Source organism: Mugil cephalus, chromosome 9 (assembly GCF_022458985.1).
Source record: "Mugil cephalus isolate CIBA_MC_2020 chromosome 9, CIBA_Mcephalus_1.1, whole genome shotgun sequence".
NCBI lineage: Eukaryota > Metazoa > Chordata > Actinopteri > Mugiliformes > Mugilidae > Mugil > Mugil cephalus.
Genome location: NC_061778.1, coordinates 19,739,149 through 19,751,370, shown reverse-complemented (window position 1 = coordinate 19,751,370; position 12,222 = coordinate 19,739,149). Strand labels below are relative to the sequence as shown.

General features: G+C 41.0%; 1 protein-coding gene across 1 annotated transcript in view; it reads left to right on the top strand.

The window, feature by feature from the left end:
- The window catches only part of LOC125013583 (calsyntenin-2-like), a 255,932-nt gene that overhangs the window by 180,027 nt on the left and 63,683 nt on the right, over positions 1-12,222 (top strand). The window lies entirely within an intron of this gene.

Below are 12,222 nucleotides of genomic sequence, written 5' to 3'. Positions count from 1 at the left end.
CACCTTGGGTCTGATCTGATTACATCAGATTTTTTCAATGCAGTAATCTTGAACATTTCAGACCTTTTTTCAGACCAGCAAATACAGCATAACATTACAATGACATAAATGTATAGTACACTCATATTGTTAGTTCACTTGGAGCAGTGTGCAGACATATAAGGCTCCCTGGGAAGTTAGATTCACCTCAGCCATGGACGTAGAGGGGTTTAGAATCCCTAAACCTGTAGCCCCAGATCGTCCTCTCGAACCACCAATCCACAGCTTCCCCAGATCTTCCACTGTCAAAACAGGTTACTTCAATAAAGAATTCAGATAATATTTGGCCTTTTCCATCATTCTCTCAGCAACTGTGATCTGATTTCATGATGCAGTCAGCATGAGCCTGTGGTCACAGTGAAAGGAGTTGGACACCTCTCGGAGAAGTTGCTTGTTGCCTGCAGCTCTTCATGTAACAGCTCACTGTGGCTGCTCCTTCTTGCTCCATGAAACTTTTCAAACTGATTTGCTGTCAAAAATGCCAACAATGGCAACTGTTGACTGAAAATACATAAATATTGCATTTCTTTATCATAGCCCTAGTCACCATTGTGTTACTTCAGGCAGCTACATATATTGACCTTATACACTTGCATTATACACTCCTAACCAGTGACATATATTTCAAATAAAAGGAGTATGCGTGATATTGACATCTATGAATACATCTTGAGAAATAATGTATAATACACATGGATTAATTTATCCAAGTCAGTGCAGTGTCCCAAAAAGACAACAGAGAAATACGTTTAAGTCAATCATGAGATGCGATCTGGAAGATGGACTGAGCCCTCTGTTGCCTCGTTGCTGCTGAGCTTTACCTGTATTTTTCAGGACCTCATACTTTTTGCTGTGGTATCAAATCTGGGACTCGAAACACACCTATTCCACTTGCTACACGATACACTCTAGCACACCTACACATTTCTTAGAGTGATTGCACTGCCACAGTCTGCGTCTCTCTGCCTGTTGAGATTGGAGTTTCCTTTATGGAACCACTTCAATGTCAAGGCGACACAGAGAGATCACGGTTACAAAGACAAAGAGAGAGAAGGGGTATAAGGAGTAAAACAGCAGGGAACGAGTGAATGGGAAACATAAGCGGCAGAAGTGTTAAGTAGAAAGATAAGAGATACATTTCTCTGTCATGAGAAAAGGAAACTTTAAGCTTTAAGAGACCTTCCTGCAGCGTTGCTTGTACGTAGACGTATAGAGGACGGCTTTGATGTAATTTTACTAGCCGGAAGGGGGAGCATTTCCTAGGGCAGACATGCTGCAGGGATTACAGTGAATCCCGGTAGTTCCTGGATCCCCTCGGGATATCACACAAAAAGGCAAAGGATGTGGCATGCACAACCTCCGAAGTCTGCTGCCATCACAAGCAGGATGAAAGCAAAGATTAAAAAAAGATATGTGGCGAATATTAGAAAGTACTCTTTGGCTCCTTTTTCCTGAACAGTTTCTGAGTCTCCACTTTAAAACCCCACGATTAAATTGTCATTTTCACTTAATCCTCAAAGGGGTCAAAAGAATTAGAGTTATGTTGGACATGAAACTGAGGTCTTTCAGGAGGCTTTCCTCAGAATCCTGCAGAATGGCAGCTGATGTGATTTCATTAAAAAATATATCCCATTAAAAGCTTCATAAGACTATTGTTAATATGAATGTGTTTTGGTCATCTACAGAGTGAACCTGTCATCTTATACACTTATCTGTTGAAATTAAGTAATGGTATTCTCATAACGGGGTTACAATACAAATGAATAATATGCACCTACCATAGTTGAAAAAACTGAAACAAACTTAAGACACACAGAGAACTTCAGTTCATTTTAACAGTACAACTGAAGTGAAACATATCTCATACTTTGGACTCCACTTAGGTCCCCGTTCAGACCTTGCATTAACATCCATCTTGCGGAATCCAATTTACTGCCTGTGTTCACACCTGGCATTAAAATCTTTCTCCACATGTGTCTCCAGCCACCTTTTCTGTTATTTTCACAGCTGCCTTTTCTTTCCTTTTTTCCCCCCAACTTTATTTGTAGAACATTTTGAACATTATAGACAGACAGTGCGATATACAACATAAGGTATAAAAATGTAGAATTTCGATTGTCACATCTGAATGTCAACTCCCTCGCTGCCCACCCGCCACACGGCCGATCGCTCAAAACCCAAAGAGAGAAACATGAACAATTCAATTAAAAAATAAATAAAAACAACAATAAAGAAGAAATGAAAACAAATAAAAAATAAATATCAAATACCAATAATCCATTACATACATTGATCTTCCAATTCAAAAGAAAAGTTTCTAGAATATAGATATTTTAAATAAGGACAAGTGACATGAAATGCAGCTGCTTTTTCTACTGGATCTCTGCCACTGTTTCTCTAACACTCTCTCAAATGCGCTCCCCCAGGAGGGTGTTAATGCGATGTCTGAACGGGGCCTTAGATTAGTTTGCAGAGTTTCAGTCTCTTTTCGGCCATTGTCTTTGGTTAAGAGTTAGTTGTTGCCCACTGTCTGTGGGCAACAACTAACTCTGGGACATCTGCCTTTGCTAGGTTTATAGCTTGGTGCGTTGTTTCTTGCAGTCATCATCTAAAGTGTAGGAATGACCATTCAGACAGAGAGTACTTGGGATTAAATCCTACTATTTTTTCATGTGAAAACACTTCAGATTCCTTCATCTATCTAGATCAGGGTTCTCCAACGTTTTTCAGACCAAGGAGCCCAAACTGATGACAAGATTAAGTAGAGACCCCCCTACCTACTATATGTGTTCTATATTAAACTGGGCCTCGTGCTATTCAGAAATATACATTAGTATCATCATTTTGCATTCAATATTAAGCTATCCCTCATCCTTTTACTAAAATATGATGGATTCATGTTGTGGATGGATTAATGCGTGTAAAGTACCTCTGTGGACCCCCTAGGGGTCATGGAACCCCTGCTGAAGACCTATGAGCTAGATGCATACACTGTCCCTCATGAAACATTCAGAAAGAAGGCAAGAGCTCACTCTCTACAATTTTGGTCCCTTTTTGTTTTTTTTTTCGCCCCCCCCCCCCTTCCAGTCACCTTTCACAGTAGTGGCTAAGAAAGTCTTGGACTCTAGCAAAACAAGTAAGACCTCTCCATGCACTCAGCAAAAGAAAAAAAAAAAGAGAGGGAGAGAGAGACATGGCTCTTGTATGGCATGAAAGCATTAAATGAAGGCTTTTGGATCATTGTGGGAAAAGAGAGACAGAGGTAGGGCCAAAAGAAAAATCACAGAGATGGCACTCTCTGAAGTACATGGAGATGGAGGAGGACAGAGGCGGAGGGGAAGCGGAAAGGGAGCAAAAGGAAAGGAAAAGAGGAGCAGAGTGCTCTTTTAAATGGAAATTGGCTCTCTCGCTGATGGCTGGGACAAGTAATGATGACCCTCCCCACCTCCCAAACCCACCCACCCCCCACCCCACCCACTGCTTGAACATGGCGTCAGCATTTTTGTATGTACACACACATACGCACACACACGCACAGATACACAGTCACGTAGCCGCCATCCCACACTTCCACACATCTACATACACATTTAAAAGCATGCAGGAAGTTACTGATGACACGTGCACACATACACACACACACAACTCTCTCTCCCAATACCCTCCAGAGACGAGGAACAGCGTGAAAGTGTGATGATGCATCATTTTCTTAAGCACCTCTATCCATCTTCCCCTCTCCACCATGCCTCTCTCCCTGTTTCCCCCACCCTGTTTTTGAAGCGGCGTGATGGAAACTTGCCTCGGTTGTGCAGTGTAAATGTATGTGTACAGTGCGTGAACGAGTTTCTGCATACAAACGCACAACAGCTCTCTTGTATTAGGATTGGAAGACAAGAAGCAACGAACAATAAAGCGTGGCATGCCTCGATGGAAGTAGGAGCCAAGGTCAAATAAAGAGGAGTCGTATTCACGTTCCTTACATTCAGTCTGTTTCTTGTTTTGTACATTTGCTCAAGTGAATTGATAAACAGTTAATCCGTCTTAGTAGGAGTACTACTCTTAAGAACATGTAGTCACTCTTGGAGCTGAACCTGTTAGAGATCAATGTCCAGGCGGGCTCGTATAAGGTGTCTTCAGTACATTTCAAACCTCCATGATCAGAGGACAAGAAGAGGAGCAAGATGTGATGAATGGCGCAGATAAAGACATTCATGGTGTTGCACTTGGTTGGACACACCACAAGTGACTGAAAAAGTTGAAGAAGGATAAATAATAAAATGGCCCTTGAGATTGAGGAAATCATATTCCGCACTTTCATCCATCCCAAGAACCTGGCCAAATGTTTGCATGAAGTGGCCGAGGTAGCCTCAGAAGCTACTCCACTTCGAACATCAGAAAGACGTGAGGGAAGGCAACTTCAACCAGTGTTCTGACAAGACATTCACTTTGAAGTACAAAGGCCTTAATGTTTTCAGTCCAATTAATGTTTCTGGGAGGTACATGTCTAAAGTAACATCCACTTGAATGCCAGATTCAGAGGTTTCCCAGCAGAACATTGCTGGGACCACAAAATGGTCAATGTTTACTTCACCTGTTAGTGGTCATAATATTGTGCTTGATCAGTGTATATAGTCCAGCCTGGAAGACAGCGTGATTTCCCCTCCTCACAAATGTTTACAGCTGGAGTCACTCCATTTGTCACTGATTATGTTCCAACAAAGATCTCCCAGGCCCATCAAATCGTTTGGGTTGGGTTTTATGTGGTGACGGACAGAAGAGTATGTCTAATACAGTAAAATAGTACGCTGTCTCCGATTGGTTGTAGGACTATCCACTTGCCTGCTGAGGTCTTTTCTCCTCTGTATCAGTTTAAAACTCACCCCGTAATGAAACCCAAATGCAGTGTATCTTTAAATACAGTTAATGATCAAAATGGCTTGTGTAAATTTTCTTTTAAAAAAACTCAAGAGCTGTTGGCAAAAGAGCACAGTGCTACATACAAATATGAACTGCAACTTAATCCTTATGTTCAGTGGCCACTGTGACCAGTAAATCCATCTGTAACTAGGTCCTTCCTTCCCTTCAAGTGAATAATTGATTATGCCAATGTGCCAAGATGCCCAGTATAACTATATTGCTACATGTCGACTAAGATGTGTTAAAAATTCAATAACAGTGTGAATGCTGTTCACATATCATAGCCTCCTAATAGGATGACTGCATGCACCGCTGTTTGGAGATAATGAAGCTGTTATATTCAATGTTTGCACACATTATGTACAGTATTTTCTCCATTTCAAATGCAAGATAGAGCCAAACATAAATAAATCAGTTAACTTGTGCACACGCACGAAAGATTTTTCAAGATCACAGCCCCAGTGAGGAGTTTGTACTTGTGCACTGGTGAACCAGCTCGACGTGGTTGTTTTCAAGTCTGCTCCGTTTTCTCTGCCTCTCGTCTTCCTCTCAAATTCACAAAGAGAGGAACTCCCGGGCCCGCTGTGTGAGTTCTGCTCAGTGTTCTACAGACAAGCGCACATCTCAATAGAGACCAAATAGCTTCCTATTAAACCCACACTGCTTTTAAGACAGCTGAGCTTTAGTGCGGCGCGTCCGAATCACAACGTGCAAGTGCTTTCTAAGCTTCTGCTGTTTGTTCCGCTTTTTTTCCGCGCTTCGTTCCCCTCCTGCTAGTGATTGCAGCGGCAGGCGCAGTGTCCTAGAGAGACTCTTAAATAGGACTGAAATATTTAGCAGGGACACAAGTGGAGTTCAGCGGTGTCTCTGTAAGATCACAGGAAGCGCTGCTTCATGCGTGATGAGTCACCTTAAAATAAACACTCTTACGATGGCTGAGTGTGTTGTTATGTGAAGGCACTTTCCCAGGTTCCCAGAAAAAAACCTGAACCAGGCAGTCCTTTAAAATTTTGCAAAACTGATTTCAATTATTTGTTCATTAATTATTTGTATTGTTTATTAATGCATGTTATTTTTAGTCGAATTATTGTTGTTTCACTTTTATTAATTCATTTATTAATTTAACTCAAATACAACTGGGAAATATATTATGTAATATGAAATAAAATTCACAACAAACCATTATAATTATCATAAAAACAGTGTTGCGGGGTCTTGCAGGCTATCAAAGACAATATATTTCTTGGCTTTTAAAAAAAAATGCTATGCGTCGTTCAATGTTTAATCAAGTTTGAGGTGTGACCTCCCTTGCACAATATCTCATTTGAGCATTTGTCTGGCTGCTTGCTTCAGTGGAGTTCATGCAGGTGAAAAACTGACGTGACGTCATGTGTAGCATTGGCTCAACAATAATTAAAAATCCAGTGGCACCGTAATGAAGCAGCGAAACCTGCGGTGCATTTCGGTCTGTTTACTACCATTTACGTCAGCACTGTGCCTTTATGGTACAGAGTAAAAGTACCCGATAGAAAGTCTAAGTGACCACCATTGTTGTTTTTGCCTATGGTAATATTTTGACATGCCCTCATACACAAACGACGAAGTAGGATGACTTCCAATGACAACTGGGAGTAAAATGAGGGTTCCAAAGGACCTACGATTGTTTGCAGAAACAGTGGAGTTAATATGAACAGTAACAAAGTCCACATTCAGAGGTGGTAACCTAGGTCCTAGGTCATGCATCCATGACATATCTGCAACATGAAACAGAATAGGTCACTTGCCATTCACCACTAAAATATATGAGAACATATTATTGTTTGCAGAATATATATGTATGAAGGCATACAAGGTAAAAAGAAAGACATAGTCAGCTCTCAACGGAACAGGGGGCATACGTCAAAAGCTGGACTTTCACCTGAGCTTCATGTGCTGCTTACATACAATGCTTTGATTTTCTTGCATGTACTGTAATTGTTGAATGTAGCCACAACAGTCTGATGCTGAGCCCCATACTCTTGTTTTTCTCATTTCCTCACAACTCAGTATTAATGTGCAGCTTATGAGCGACCATTCTTTTATCCATGTATGGAACTGTGCACATTTGGGTTTGGTAAGGTTGAGTTTGTTAGAGTGCCAGTTGAAAAGCCACGTGAAAGCTAAGTTCTTTGGCTAATATCCCTCTTCTACACTCTTCAAACAGCCTTTTCCAAAGAAACTCAAACTTTTACAGTGTCAGTCTTATTTTTCCATGAAGTTGATTTCTTGTTCTCTTTTGAGAAGCTTTTATTCGGTTAGTCCGCTAAAGGTCGCCGACATAAAACATCAGATGTTTTGTTCCCCTTACGGCCACCTCTGTCACTTTCTCTGCTCTGCAGTAATACAACCGATTGACTCTCCTGAGTGAATTCACTAATTTACCATCTGTGGCAGTATGAACAGTTCCATTGTCTTTTATATATGTGCTCGGCTAGCTTTGGACCAGCTGTATCTGTTATCTCCACGGTAAAGCAGCAAAACACCAAGAAGCTAGATTCACTCACTTATTGGCTAAATTACAGAACATCTTGACGTTTCGTATGTTGAGCGTCATGTTCTGAAAGTAACATTGAGGTTGCACTGATGGCACTCCTACATCTTACATCAGCTCACCTCTGGACTACATAGTGGGATGGTAGTTTGTCAAAGCTAATTTGCTGATATACATTGCTGTGATGCAGCAAGTTGCACAATGGGTCAAGCAGCTAAATTAACTAAACAAGATATTTTGGTGACAGGGGAAGCTTTAAGTAATCAGGGGTTAGCATTAGTCCACAGTGTATTCACAACTGCAGGCAGGTATATATATATATATATGTATATATATATATATATATATATATATTGCCTTAACAGATTGTTGTGGTATAATTAGCACCAAGTGAGAAAAGAGGACTCAGACGATACACGACATGGTTGTGCAACAATGGATCTGTGCATCTGTAAGAGAAAACCTAGCCCTCTAATGTAATTAACAAAAAAAAGGTCACAGTGATCGGAGAAAAGGCCAGCTCTCAGCATTCAGAGTCCGACCATATGGCATGAGACCTTCAAAATAAGATCAAGAAAATGTAGAAAGAAAACATACAATTTATACAGCAGAATGGTCATTTTATTGGGTTGCTATTTTTGTCGAAGGGAAGCAACTGAGATCTATATTATCTATTGTATATATACATATATGTTAGCTAGTTGACTAATAAGGCATAATTTGTATTGATTTCTTAAAAAAAAAAAACAAACAGATCTTCGCGTCTCCTAGAAATGTGGATTAGATATAGTTGAAAGGCTGAGAAAAAGCAGTGAATGGCGAAACAGACAAAAGTTTTCCTCTGAAAGGCACTAAAGTAAAAGTGCACAGAAGCCAAGAATTAAACTGCTGAAGTCCAAGAACCTAAAAATTTTAGGTCAGTACAACAAATGGATGTGTGTGCAGTTTCTATACTTATTGCAGATGTGTTTCCTTATTGTGTCCCTGTAAACACACTCCATTTCGGGCCAGCGTGGTTTTTGACCAGGGACCTTTTCCTTTTCCCGGCTGCAAAGTTTCCCATTATTAATCAGCATAAATACCACATAAATACCACTGCCAAATATTTCTCAGTGATATTAGAGTCTTATCTAAACCACCGATATAAAATCAAGTAGTAAATCGTTTCCTCTTGGAAGAGAGTGTTTCTATTTTAATTTGTTTTCTAACAGCTCATCTTCATTGCTCCCACGTGTTTCCAACACCCCCTGCCTCGTGTGTAACCACGAAAGAGAGAGGAAGGTGTGCCTTGCTCTGATAAAACATCTGCCACTGTACTTGATCTTGTGATGTGTTGTCACGATATGCTGCTCCCACACGCCTCATAGCTTGTTTGACTCCCTACCATGGAGCCCCAGTGCACTTCACACCCTCAATTCTCATCATTTGGGGTCACCGTGGTATTAAACTGGACTCATCGGTGTAGCAGTGCTGTTAAGACATGGTGCTGGACTGGATGTGACAACACAAACTGATTGTGTTGTATTTGTCTTTTATGAACAGGCATCACATGTGCAGATAAGACTGAAAGCGAGTGAGTTTCTCGTCTTGGAAAACTGTCACTCTTCAAGTCTTTATTCCTGCTGGTGTAATTAAAATTTAATATATGTTGGCATCGGTACATCCATCCATATACGCAGAGACAAAGCACCAGGAAGACACATTTGTCATCATTAGCTGATGCCTCATACTGGCAGGCAGTGGTGGAAAAGATTCAAAGATCTACAGGCAAAGAAGAATGCACATGAGGGGAGTTGAAGATGAGCATCTGTACAGTCAATCTGCTTACATGCAGGAGTGGCAACCAGTAGCTGCAGCTGCAGAACATTAATGGCCTACGTAGTTTCTCACTATTTAAATGTTATGAACATGCAAGGCCTCGGTGTGGTTTTCATTGTATTGTGCAAACAGAAGCCTCTCTGATACCCAAGACTTTTTGTTTCACAGACATTTGTCTATGCTGTCAACACGGTGGTGAAGTAGCTACAGGGCAAGTGGCACAAACATCAGCTCACTCTCTGCTGACCAGCTTAGAGATGTGGTGAAGATTTATGTATTACATCTTTACAATGAATTATGGCAAAGTAGTGCAGCATTTGGTCAAGCTCATACGATTTAGTAGAAAAAGAAACTTCACCCTCCACACAAATTTTAGGAAATTCTAGTTTGGACCTCGCTCTGTACCTACAGTTTTAAATCAAGCATGATTAACTTTAAAATCTGGATAATTACATGACCACTTCCACAATATTCAACAAGAGAATTCAGTCCATAAGGACATTAAGTACAGAGCTGATAAACATTTACTTACTACCGTTGGCAGATAGTGAAACTCTTTTAAAATCTCACCTCCAGCTGTAGCTTCAGAATATATGCACTGAATGCCCTGCAGAGTGTGTTGCGCTGTTATTTTCAAATCCTGTGGTGTGTGCAGGTTTTAGATTAGAGGCAAGGAGAACTGTGAAGATTCTCCTGAAGTGTGGGATGCAACCCAATTTCAAGATTGGACAAAATTTTGAGATGCCTGTAGCCTGAGCAACAGGAAACTTATAGGAAACAATTGATTTTTATTTCGTTTTGTTTTTCTAAGAGGTCTCAGCTACTTAAACATTACAGAGAAAGTCAAAGTCAACTTTATTGCTAGTTCTACTGCATGCACGAGACACAGAGGATTGAGATAGCGTTGGTCTAAGGGTACCTGGGTGCCTGGGTGGCTCCACTGTTGCACAAGTTGGAATACAACAAACCAAAATATTTGTGCATTTTTTGAAAAGAATCTTAAGATTTTTAAAAAGTACAAGTTTATATAGCTGCATCCATGCCCACAAGTGGGTCTGTGTTCAGTGTGCATTTAAGAGCACGATCGCCCTGGGGATGAAGGCCATCTTCCTCCTCTTTGTCCTTCACCCTGGACAGTGAAGTCTGCATCCTAAGGGGAGCCACTCGAACTCAGCAATACATGCACATTTATCCTGAAGTTAGCAGGTTTAGTGAACAAACAGACTGCAGGCGTTCCTTCCATGAGATTAAGAGGTGACGAGAGTGAAAGCACCTTAATCTTTTCTCAGATTGTACGGAGGGTGTGCTCTCCCCTGTGTTTGTCCAGTGCTCTCTAACCCTAAAACCTCAATCAACAAGCCTTTCCCATATATCTATATGTTTGCTGTACCTTTAATCCGTTACCCCACATTTATCCTTCCACGCATCCTTAACCATGCTCTGCCCCCTCCCTCCCCTCCCTCTCTCTCTGGATGTGCAACACACCAGGCAGTATTCGAGTTGCCGACAGCTCATTTTACTCCCAGTTGTCTGTGGAGTATGTTATTAATAAAGCACCTGCTGCGGCCTCTCACCAACACCGGTCTGCTAAGAGGTGCGGCTCTGCTCCTTGAAGCATGGCACGTTAAAAACAAAGGGCAGGAAGCAGATGCAGCACATACTATCTAGCTGAATCTACTTTCAATGTATGTTTTTTGTTTTACTGTGACTCTTCTTTAGATTACCTTAGTAAATTAACACCACACTTACAGCAGTATGAAAAGGTGTTGGCCCTCTTCCTGATCTTATTTTTATGCATGTTTGTCACACCTAAGTGTTTCAAACCAATTTAAATGTAAGACAAAATAACACTTTAGTTAACACTAAAAATAGTTTTTAAATGTTTTTATTATTAAGGGAAAAGTCTTCATGTCGAGCTAAATTAACTGACTATTGGTAGCAGCTTCATATTAAAAATACACAAATGGCAATGATGTATTTCTCATCTAGCATCACATAATTACTTTGATATTGCACAGCAAACAGCAAGAAGGGGCTCTTTTAAACTAGAAGGAGCTTAATTTATAAAGGCCGTGGTCAGTGGCAGAAGGACAGAAAACCCAAGAAGAATCACTTTGTTATTGTTGTAAAAGATCACTGCCTAACCAAGGTTAGCTACTGTATATGTTTGTGCTTTTGAATGTGTGTCAGTAGTCATTGTTGTTCCCTCTAAGAAATGGTGTTATACCAGTGACGAAGGAAAAGAAAGAGGTGTTCAACAAGTAAGAGGAAATAGTTGTAAGTACACTATACACTGTAACCGTGAGCTGAAAAGAGTGTGACAGGAGGATATAGAAGCCCAGCCTTTTGTGTTTGTGGGCTTTTTCTCTCTTTTGATGTGCTCATGCATGTGTTTATGTTCTCATTTATGCACCATGTTCCATGTTTGTACTTACTGGCATCATAGCTCAGACAATCGCATAGTAACAGCACTGCAGTAGCCCACAGCAGCAACTGTAGTCTGGAGGAGGTAAATCAACTATGAAACCGATACCGTGTGTGTGTGCGTTTGAGGACGAAGCGGTGAGCATGTGAGGAAGTGAACGTGGCAGATTTAACGGGCCGGTGAGCAACAAAGACTTGTTCCCCTCCTTCCTCAGTCAGCTTGGACTCATGCCTACAGCTCCTAGCCAATAATGCTCAGGATGCAGACACATAGGTAGATAACAAGATAGATGGTTGGAGCTCATTTGTGTGCACCTGCAGCGTACATGAGACTGAGCGGTTGAGTTCCAGGCACCAAATTAATTCTGGAGTGGTGTAATCTGCTGCTGGAGAACTAGTTTCATCTGGGATGATGCAGCGACGGTGCTGTATGACAAATGTAGCGAGGTAGCCAGAGTGACAGGCGTCTCACTGAGCAAATGTTGGGAATCTGT